The sequence below is a fragment of the Leopardus geoffroyi genome, chromosome B2, assembly GCF_018350155.1.
Source record: "Leopardus geoffroyi isolate Oge1 chromosome B2, O.geoffroyi_Oge1_pat1.0, whole genome shotgun sequence".
NCBI classification, from domain to species: domain Eukaryota; kingdom Metazoa; phylum Chordata; class Mammalia; order Carnivora; family Felidae; genus Leopardus; species Leopardus geoffroyi.
This window is the reverse complement of record NC_059332.1, coordinates 67,338,627-67,350,889: the sequence shown is the minus strand read 5'-3', so window position 1 is coordinate 67,350,889 and position 12,263 is coordinate 67,338,627. Positions and strand designations below refer to the sequence as shown.

At 38.9% G+C, this 12,263-nt stretch overlaps 1 long non-coding RNA gene across 3 annotated transcripts in view; it reads right to left on the bottom strand.

The window, feature by feature from the left end:
• Positions 1-12,263, bottom strand: part of LOC123608621 — a 122,679-nt gene that overhangs the window by 106,644 nt on the left and 3,772 nt on the right. The gene's annotated exons all lie outside the window — the stretch shown is intronic.

Genomic DNA, 12,263 nt, shown 5'->3' with positions numbered 1-12,263 from the left:
TTTTTGAGGAAACCTCTTGAAAACATTTATCATTAAAATATAATTTTAATTCATGACTATGTTAATAATTTAAAACATGTCCAATTCTGAACACAAGTCATCTTCGGTGTTTCCTAATTGAAATAATTATTTCTATGAAAAATCTATTTTTAATTGAGGTGTAACTGACATATAACATTGTGTGAGTTTAAGGTGTATAACTTGCTGATTTGATGCAATTATATATTGCAATATGATTGTCGACATAGCGAGCATAGCATTAGCTAACACTTTCATTACATCACATAATTATCATTTTCTTTTTGTGCCAAGATCCACTCTTAGCAGCTTTGAAGAACATAATACGGTACCATTGACTATGATCATAATACTGTGCATTAGATCTCCAGAACTTACTCATCTTCTGACTGCAAGTTTGTACCCTTTGAGCAACATCTCCCTGATTTCTGTAACCTCTCCCAGCCCCTAGTAACCACTATTCTACTCTCTGTTTCCAAAAGTTCAGTTTTTTTAGATTCCATGTATAAGTGGTATCATAGTATTTGTCTTTATCTGACTTATCTCACTTAGCATAATGCCCTCAAAGTCCATCCATATTGTTGAAAATAGCAGGATTTCCTTCTTTCTCATGCCTGAATGATATTCCATTGTATGTTTGTGTGTGTATGTATCTTTTCCCTATCCATTCATCTATTGACTGACATTTAGGTTCTTTCCATATTTTGACTGTTGTGAATAATGCCACAGTAAACATGGTAGTGCAGATATGTCTTTGATATCCTGTTTTCATTTCCTTTGGATGTATACCCAGGAGTGGGATTGCTGGATCATATAGTTGTTTTACTTTAAATTTTTTGAAGAACTTCCACACTATTTCCCACAGTGGTTTCACCAATTTACATTCCCACAAAGTGGTTTTTCCTTTCATATTTTGCCACCACTTATCTATTGTCTTTATGATAATAGCCATCCTAACACGTGTGAGGTGATATCTCATTGTGGTTTTGATTTGTGTTTCCCTGATTAGTAATGTACCTGTTGGCCATTTGGATGTCTTCTGTGGAGAACTGTCTATTCAGTTTCTCTGCCCATTTTTTTAACAGGACTTTTGTGTTTTTTGTTATTGAGCTTTATGAGTTCTTTATATATTATGGATATGAACCATTTTTCTATTACATGGTTTGTAAATATGTTCTCCCATTTTGTAGGTTGCCTTTTCATTTTTTTGATTATTTCTTTTGGTGTGCAGTATTTTATTTATGGACTCTCTATTCTGTCCAAATGGTCTATATAGCTATTACTATGGCAGTACCTTACTCTTTGGCCTACTACAGCTTTGTAGTATGTTCAAAATTAGCAAGTGTGATGCCTTTAGCTTTGTTTTTCTTTCTCAGAATTGCTTTGGCTATTCAGTGTCTATTTGACTTCACACAAATTTTAGGATTGTTTGTTCTACTGCTGTGAAAAATACCATTGGAATTTTGATAAAGATTTCACTGCATCTATAGATGGCTTTGCGTAGTATGAACATCTTAACAATACTAATTCTTCTGGTCCATAAAATGCCAGACAGCTTTACTTTTGTTTGTGTCTTCTACAATTTCTTTCATCCAAGTCTCTTAGTTTTTACTATTCTTATTTTTCACTGCTTTTGTTAAGTTTATTCCTGGTATCTTATTGTTTTTGATGTTATTGTGAGTGAGGCTGTTTTATTTATTTATTTTTCACATATTTTGTTGTTTATGTATAAAAATGCAACTGATTTCTGTATGTTTATTTTATATCCTGCAGCTTTACTGAATTAATCAATTAGTTCCAACTGCTTTTTGGTTAAGTCTTCAGGATTTTCCATCCATAAGATCATATCATCTATAAATAAAGATAGTTTTACCTCTTTCTTTTTTACTTGAATGTCTTTTATTTATTTACCTTCTCTGATTATTCTAGCTAGGACTTACCATACTGAATAAGAGTGGTGAGAGTAGGCACTCTTACCTTCTTCCTGATCTTAGAGGAGAAGTTTTCAATATTTCACCATTAAGTATGATATTAGCTGTGGGTTTGCCATATACGGCTTTTATTATGTTGAGGTACATTCCTTCTGTACCAAATTTATCATGAAAAGATGTTGTGTTTTGTCAAATGCTTTCTCCCTGTGATTAAACATAAAATCACCAATTCCATTCCCAGGGATATTAGAAGTTTAAATTATTAGAAGATTCAAATTTTTCCAGCTTGATGAAAGAACTTTATTTAATAAGATATATTGTTAATAGCTTAAAATAAAACTAGTTTTCTTTAGGCTTTTCTTGTAAACTAATAAGTAGGTTGTTTAATCCAAGTGCTTCTGAATCCTTATGGTGTTTAGCAACAGGGCATTTTCAGAAAATTTCCCATATTACATTAGCTCAATTATCGGCAAATGACTGGTCTTGCCCTCCTTTCATTCAGAGAAACAATTTAAAGCAATTTGTTAAACTTTAAGAAAGAGGTTTAGTAATACAAATGTCAGTACTTTTGGCTTGTCTAAGGAGACTAAACAAAACAAAGAACACATTATTAAATAGTCATAAGACTTTCAAACTTTGAGAATGTTTACTTAGATCATTTTGGAAGATTAAAACATAGCAAACAAATTCTTAGTTGAGTCAGATTTCCTTTATTCTTTCTATATCAAGCCAGAGTTAATAGTACCAAAGAAGTCAGCCATCTTCTTCCTTTTTTTTCTGTTCCCCCAAACAGATGACTATAACAAAATCTTATTAGTAATAGAGGCTAATGAAAGTAGTGTTCTATGGAAGAATGGGACAAGAGATAATGGGGGTAGGGTTTTATATCAAAAATCTTAGCTTCATTGGAAAAAGTACGTCTATAATTTAAAAAAAGTCTTATGGGTGAATCTAAATCATTTTTCTCCCCACCTCCTATACATACCTACCCAGATCAGAATTACAGTATTAAAAAGAGGTTAAGTAGTAAACTATTCTCCCTGCATTTGAGCACACACCATCTGTTTTTGACACAGGAATCTTATATTGGGGGGTCAATCAAAAAATAAGTTAGATGGTGAGGTAGGCAGAATAATGGCCTCAAAAGATGACCACATCTAAATCCCCAGTAATATGAATATGTTAACTCACATGGCACAGGGGACTTCACAGATATGATTAAAATTGACATTGAGACAGGCAGATTATTCTGGATTATCCAGTAGGCCCAATCTAATCACACAAGTCTTTAAAAGTAGATCTTTCCAGGCTGTCAAAAAGAGATACGGTAATGTAAGAAGGGTCAGATGCAAGGCGATGCAATGTTACTGGTTGTGAAGATGGAAGGAGCCAGGGAACAGTCTCTAGAAGCTGGAACAGATGAGAAATGGATTTTCCATAAATACAGGCACACTTACATCTAGATTTCAGTCCAGCATACCCACGCCACACTTATAACTTACAGAACCATGAGAGAAGAAATCTTTGTTGTTTTAAGCCATTAAATTTATGGTAATTTGGTATAGCAGGTAAGACTTTGACTTTGACTACTCTTGCTTAAGAAGCATCAGACAGCTATAGAACTCCTTTAATTTACTCAAATTGTATTATTACATTAATTAATATATTATATTTGGGCATATTTCAAACAAAGATTATTGTAAGCAAGTAAAGCCATTCTTTCACAATCATGCCATTTGATTAAATGTTTTCATAGTATTTAATTAGCAACTTCAAGTTTGCTCAAAACGTCCCTAATCAAATTGATATGATCACATAGCTATCTGTAAGTAATAAAGTACAAATGAATAGATTTTTGCAACTTTTCATAGTCTCCATAGCAGGATAAATATAATTTAGTAAGTACTTTTTGGCAAAGCTTCCCCAAATCACATATAATAATATCCAAAACAATGGATAAAGTGAAATTTTTTATGAAATATGCTTACTAGTTTTTCATACTCTGGCCTCACAATCTTGAATATAATAATCAAATAGTGTATGCCCAGATTAAATAAATAAATAATAATAATAATACTTTGAGACGTTATGCAACTTATGATTCCTAAAGATAATAAATTTATTTAGGAGCCATGACCAAAAAGGGAATATATATATCAAAATGTACTATCTTTTATTTGTGGGAAAAATCCCTATTTTTGGCCCAGAGGAAATGTACACTCTCAAACAAATAAGCAATTTCTCTGCTGAGTAGTCTCTATAGGCAGATCTGCTCAACACTCAGGGGCTTATGAGCAGCTGATAGGGTTGAGGAACACGAGGTAAGCATAGTTCACTGCTCTCCTCCATTTGTCTTCTTGCCAGTTGACCACACATATACACAGACACCAATCCTCAAATGGTACTTAAGTCAAAGTATATGGTAGTAAAATTGGAGAAGGGTAGAGGGAGCATGTGTGAAAATTTTTACAGCGCTTTAAAACGGTTAATCCAAGGGCGCCTGTGTGGCGCAGTCGGTTAAGCGTCCGACTTCAGCCAGGTCACAATCTCGCGGTCCGTAAGTTCAAGCCCCGCGTCAGGCTATGGGCTGATGGCTCGGAGCCTGGAGCCTGTTTCGGATTCTGTGTCTCCCTCTCTCTCTGCCCCTCCCCCATTCATGCTCTGTCTCTCTCTGTCCCAAAAATAAATAAACGTTGAAAAAAAAATTAAAAAAAAAAAATAAAATAAAATAAAACGGTTAATCCAGAGCTTATCATGCTCATCGTATGTAATATTCACCTTTGAGATGAGTATCTTTTTGACCCCAGAAAAGTGATACATATAAATCCTATATACATTTTAATAAGCAATGCACTATTAAAATAGCCCATGTTTTTATTTTGTTGATATATGTTTTTAATACTTTTCTGGAAACACAGAAATAAATAAGAATTCTCCAGTGACCATTCCAAAATAACTCTGCAATGCAGGAATTGTGGCCAATATTGTAGATTAGATGTAATTCATTCATTGTGTCAGCCAAGATGTTGTCAGGGGACAGAAACCATATCAGTTATTTGAACAGAGTGAATTTAAATAAAGATCTGTTAGGTTGGTATAGTTTTTAACCAGGAAACTGAGAGGATAAAAGGAAAGAAAAACACAAAAAATCATGGAGGCAGTTAAGTCTTAGAAGGAGGTCGGACCTCTTGGGCTGGAGGAACAAAGAGAGGAGGTCTGGGGGAGTATCCCCAGGAACTGAGACAGCTCAGCTGAGGCAGGTGGAGGAGGAGGGCCTCCCAGGTCTGAAATACAGAAACCCGAGGAATGGACATTGGCCAGCTGCTATCTCTGTGGGGAGAGCGTGAGGCTGGTTCTGCAGGTGTCGGCAAACTGCAAAGTGGATTCTGTTAATGCCACTGGCAAAGGGAGGGCACTACGTGGGATGCTGCTCACAGAAATGGCAAGCAGCCAAAACAACAAATATGAAGAAGCCACTCCATCATCCGAGAGCAAGGACAGAAGGGTGGTTTAAAGTTGAGACGGTAACTTAATAACTTGCACTTAAGTCAACAAAAAAGCACCTAATTATTGACTGTATTTAAAATATTTCCACTTTACTGATTTCATAGTCTCCAACCAAATGGAAGAGTAGATGTTTTTGCTCATATACCATTGACCTTAAATTCTCTTCTTTATTTTTACATATCTGCATCTATCCCATAATTCTAACTCAGCACCATGCCACTGACTTCCCTAATCACCCAAAGAAAAGTTCTTTCTTCCTTCTAGGAACACTCATACAATTTTGTTTTTACCTCCTTTGTGATATTCATCACTTTTCACTGTCCATTATGATTGTTTATAAACATCTTTAGAGCCCCTCGTAGGCAGAGGCCATGGCTAATTCTTCTCTTTAGCATAATGTCTGGAGAGTAGTAGCTGTTGACATAGGGACTGATTCTCCCATGATCAGAAGAAAAGGACTCAGATTCTTGCAGATGTGCAGGGACCTGAAATGAATCAGACCACTCTCCTTACCCCCCGCATCAAAACCCTGCCTGGAGAGAAAGATAAAGTACCTCTTCACTCTTTTCTCTCACACTGGATCTTAGAGGCTGAGAAGCCGTGTTAGAACTCATGTACTGTTATTCTTTTAGAGGAAAATGAATTTGCTACTAATTCACCCTGTACAACCACTTTGTATCTGGTTTGGAGGGAGGGTAACTTGTAGAAGCCACATTCCAATTTAAGTTCTTCCTGGAGTCAGGCGTAAGTACCATAAACACTCAGAACATTGTATTTGCTGACGAGATTGCTTCATAATACAAAGTCCAAAGGGAAGGGGTGAACAGAAAATATTTGCTGAACATGTGGAAAACAAAAAGTGCCATCAAACACTAAACAACACCAACAACTAAAATATGAAGAGAAGAAAATTTAGCAATGGAAGTATCATAATGTCACAGAATGACTCACTGTAAGTTATAAATTACTGTGCCTATTTGCACTCATTTCTGTTCCTTCTAATGTTCCTTGTATGCTTATATTAAATATATTAAGGAGTTGAGGGAAGATGGCGGCGTAGGAGGACGCTGGGCTCACCGCGCGTCCTGCTGATCACTTAGATTCCACCTACACCTGCCTAAATAACCCAGAAAACCGCCAGAGGATTAGCAGAACGGAGTTGCCGGAGCCAAGCGCAGACGAGAGGCCCACGGAAGAGGGTAGGAAGGGCGGCGAGGCGGTGCGCGCTCCACGGACTGGCGGGAGGGAGCCGGGGCGGAGGGGCGGCTCGCCGGCCAAGCAGAGCTCCGGAGTCTGGCTTGCAAAAGCGGAGGGGCCTGACGGACTGTGTTCCGACAGCAAGCGCGACTTAGTGTCTGGGAGATCATAAGTTAACAGCTCTGCTCGGAAAGCGGGAAGGCTGGAGGACAAAGGGAGGGAGAGCTGCTGAGCCCCCGGACGACAGAGCTCAGTTTGGTGGGGAACAAAGGCGCTCGCCAGCACCATCTCCCCCGCCCATCCCCCAGCCAAAATCCCAAAGAGAACCAGTTCCTGCCAGGGAACTTGCTCGCTCCTCGCAAACACCCAACTGTGTGCTTCTGCGGAGGAGCCAAACCTCCGGCAGCGGATCTGACTCCCTCCCGCTGCCACAGGGCCCCTCCTGAAGTGGATCACCTAAGGAGAAGCGAGCTAAGCCTGCCCCTCCTGCCCCTGTGCACCTTGCCTACCCACCCCAGCTAATACGCCAGATCCCCAGCATCACAAGCCTGGCAGTGTGCAAGTAGCCCAGACGGGCCACGCCACCCCACAGTGAATCCCGCCCCTAGGAGAGGGGAAGAGAAGGCACACACCAGTCTGACTGTGGCCCCAGCGGTGGGCCGGGGGCAGACATCAGGTCGGACTGCGGCCCCGCCCACCAACTCCAGTTATACACCACAGCACAGGGGAAGTGCCCTGCAGGTCCTCACCACGCCAGGGACTATCCAAAATGACCAAGCGGAAGAATTCCCCTCAGAAGAATCTCCAGGAAATAACAACAGCTAATGAGCTGATCAAAAAGGATGTAAATAATATAACAGAAAGTGAATTTAGAATAATAGTCATAAAATTAATCGCCGGGCTTGAAAACAGTATAGAGGACAGCAGAGAATCTCTTGCTACAGAGATCAAGGGACTAAGGAACAGTCACGAGGAGCTGAAAAACGCATTAAACGAAATGGAAAACAAAATGGAAAAAACGACGGCTCGGATTGAAGAGGCAGAGGAGAGAATAGGTGAACTAGAAGATAAAGTTATGGAAAAAGAGGAAGCTGAGAAAAAGAGAGATAAAAAAATCCAGGAGTATGAGGGGAAAATTAGAGAACTAAGTGATACACTAAAAAGAAATAATATACGCATAATTGGTATCCCAGAGGAGGAAGAGAGAGGGAAAGGTGCTGAAGGGGTACTTGAATAAATAATAGCTGAGAACTTCCCTGAACTGGGGAAGGAAAAAGGCATTGAAATCCAAGAGGCACAGAGAACTCCCTTCAGACGTAACTTGAATCGATCTTCAGCACGACATATCATAGTGAAACTGGCAAAATACAAGGATAAAGAGAAAATTCTGAAAGCAGCAAGGGGTAAACGTGCCCTCACATATAAAGGGAGACCTATAAGGCTCGTGACTGATCTCTCTTTTGAAACGTGGCAGGCCAGAAAGAATTGGCACGAGATTTTCAGTGTGCTAGACAGAAAAAATATGCAGCCGAGAATCCTTTATCCAGCAAGTCTGTCATTTAGAATAGAAGGAGAGATAAAGGTCTTCCCAAACAAACAAAAACTGAAGGAATTTGTCACCACTAAACCAGCCCTTCAAGAGATCCTAAGGGGGACCCTGTGAGACAAAGTACCAGAGACATCACTACAAGCATAAAACATACAGACATCACAATGACTCTAACCCCGTATCTTTCTATAATAACACTGAATGTAAATGGATTAAATGCACCAACCAAAAGACATAGGGTATCAGAATGGATAAAAAAACAAGATCCATCTATTTGCTGTCTACAAGAGACTCATTTTAGACCTGAGGACACCTTCAGATTGAGAGTGAGGGGATGGAGAACTATTTATCATGCTACTGGAAGCCAAAAGAAAGCTGGAGTAGCCATACTTATATCAGACAAACTAGACTTTAAATTAAAGGCTGTAACAAGAGATGAAGAAGGACATTATATAATAGTTACAGGGTCTATCCATCAGGAAGAGCTAACAATTATAAATGTCTATGCGCCGAATACCGGAGACCCCAAATATATAAAACAACTACTCATAAACATAAGCAACCTTATTGATAAGAATGTGGTAATTGCAGGGGACTTTAACACCCCACTTACAGAAATGGATAGATCATCTAGACACACGGTCAATAAAGAAACAAGGGCCCTGAATGAGACATTGGATCAGATGGACTTGACAGATATATTTAGAACTCTGCATCCCAAAGCAACAGAATATACTTTCTTCTCGAGTGCACATGGAACATTCTCCAAGATAGATCATATACTGGGTCACAAAACAGCCCTTCATAAGTTTACCAGAATTGAAATTATACCATGCATACTTTCAGACCACAATGCTATGAAGCTTGAAATCAACCACAGAAAAACGTCTGGAAAACCTCCAAAAGCATGGAGGTTAAAGAACACCCTACTAACGAAAGAGTGGGTCAACCAGGCAATTAGAGAAGAAATTAAAAAATATATGGAAACAAACGAAAATGAAAATACAACAATCCAAACGCTTTGGGATGCAGCGAAGGCAGTCCTGAGAGGAAAATACATTGCAATCCAGGCCTATCTCAAGAAACAAGAAAAATCCCAAATACAAAATCTAACAGCACACCTAAAGGAAATAGAAGCAGAAGAGCAAAGGCAGCCTAAACCCAGCAGAAAAGAGAAATAATAAAGATCAGAGCAGAAATAAACAATATAGAGTCTAAAAAAACTGTAGAGCAGATCAACGAAACCAAGAGTTGGTTTTTTGAAAAAATAAACAAAATTAACAAACCTCTAGCCAGGCTTCTCAAAAAGAAAAGGGAGATGACCCAAATAGATAAAATCATGAATGAAAATGGAATTATTACAACCAATTCCTCAGAGATACAAACAATTATCAGGGAATACTATGAAAAATTATATGCCAACAAATTGGACAACCTGGAAGAAATGGACAAATTCCTGAACACCCACACTCTTCCAAAACTCAATCAGGAGGAAATAGAAAGCTTGAACAGACCCATAACCAGCGTAGAAATTGAATCGGTTATCAAAAATCTCCCAACAAATAAGAGTCCAGGACCAGATGGCTTCCCAGGGGAGTTCTACCAGACGTTTAAAGCAGAGATAATACCTATCCTTCTCAAGCTATTCCAAGAAATAGAAAGGGAAGGAACACTTCCAGACTCATTCTATGAAGCCAGTATTACTTTGATTCCTAAACCAGACAGAGACCCAGTAAAAAAAGAGAACTACCGGCCAATATCCCTGATGAATATGGATGCAAAAATTCTCAATAAGATACTAGCAAATCGAATTCAACGGCATATAAAAAGAATTATTCACCACGATCAAGTGGGATTCATTCCTGGGATGCAGGGCTGGTTCAACATTCGCAAATCAATCAACGTGATACATCACATTAACAAAAAAAGAGAGAAGAACCATATGACCCTGTCAATTGATGCAGAAAAGGCCTTTGACAAAATCCAGCACCCTTTCTTAATAAAAACCCTTGAGAAAGTCGGGATAGAAGGAACATACTTAAAGATCATAAAAGCCATTTATGAAAAGCCCACAGCTAACATCATCCTCAACGAGGAAAAACTGAGAGCTTTTTCCCTGAGATCAGGAACACGACAGGGATGCCCACTCTCACCGCTGTTGTTTAACATAGTGCTGGAAGTTCTAGCATCAGCAATCAGACCACAAAAGGAAATCAAAGGCATCAAAATTGGCAAAGATGAAATCAAGCTTTCGCTTTTTGCAGATGACAAGATATTATACATGGAAAATCCGATAGACTCCACCAAAAGTCTGCTAGAATTGATACATGAATTCAGCAAAGTTGCAGGATACAAAATCAATGTACAGAAATCAGTTGCATTCTTATACACTAACAATGAAGCAACAGAAAGACAAATAAAGAAACTGATCCCATTCACAATTGCACCAAGAAGCATAAAATACCTAGGAATAAATCTAACCAAAGATGTAAAGGATCTGTATGCTGAAAACTATAGAAAGCTTATGAAGGAAATTGAAGAAGATTTAAAGAAATGGAAAGACATTCCCTGCTCATGGATTGGAAAAATAAATATTGTCAAAATGTCAATACTACCCAAAGCTATCTACACATTCAATGCAATCCCAATCAAAATTGCACCAGCATTCTTCTCGAAACTAGAACAAGCAATCCTAAAATTCATATGGAACCACAAAAGGCCCCGAATAGCCAAAGGAATTTTGAAGAAGAAGACCAAAGCAGGAGGCATCACAATCCCAGACTTTAGCCTCTACTACAAAGCTGTCATCATCAAGACAGCATGGTATTGGCACAAAAACAGACACATAGACCAATGGAATAGAATAGAAACCCCAGAACTAGACCCACAAACGTATGGTCAACTCATCTTTGACAAAGCAGGAAAGAACATCCAATGGAAAAAAGACAGCCTCTTTAACAAATGGTGCTGGGAGAACTGGACAGCAACATGCAGAAGGTTGAAACTAGACCACTTTCTCACACCATTCACAAAAATAAACTCAAAATGGATAAAGGACCTGAATGTGAGGCAGGAAACCATCAAAACCTTAGAGGAGAAAGCAGGAAAAGACCTCTCTGACCTCAGCCGTAGCAATCTCTTACTCGACACATCCCCAAAGGCAAGGGAATTAAAAGCAAAAGTGAATTACTGGGACCTTATGAAGATAAAAAGCTTCTGCACAGCAAAGGAAACAACCAACAAAACTAAAAGGCAACCAACGGAATGGGAAAAGATATTTGCAAATGACCTATCGGACAAAGGGCTAGTATCCAAAATGTATAAAGAGCTCACCAAACTCCACACCCGAAAAACAAATAACCCAGTGAAGAAATGGGCAGAAAACATGAATAGACACTTCTCTAAAGAAGACATCCGGATGGCCAACAGGCACATGAAAAGATGTTCAGCGTCGCTCCTTATCAGGGAAATACAAATCAAAACCACCCTCAGGTATCACCTCACGCCAGTCAGAGTGGCCAAAATGAACAAATCAGGAGACTATAGATGCTGGAGAGGATGTGGAGAAACGGGAACCCTCTTGCACTGTTGGTGGGAATGCAAATTGGTACAGCCGCTCTGGAAAGCAGTTTGGAGGTTCCTCAGAAAATTAAAAATAGACCTACCCTATGACCCAGCAATAGCACTGCTAGGAATTTATCCAAGGGATACAGGAGTACTGATGCATAGGGGCACTTGTACCCCAATGTTCATAGCAGCACTCTTAACAATAGCCAAATTATGGAAAGAGCCTAAATGTCCATCAACTGATGAATGGATAAAGAAATTGTGGTTTATATACACAATGGAATACTACGTGGCAATGAGAAAAAATGAAATATGGCCCTTTGTAGCAACGTAGATGGAACTGGAGAGTGTGATGCTAAGTGAAATAAGCCGTACAGAGAAAGACAGATACCATATGGTTTCACTCTTATGTGGATCCTGAGAAACTTGGCAGGAACCCATGGGGGAGGGGGAGGAAAAAAGAAAAAAAAAAAAAAAGAGATTAGAGTGGGAGA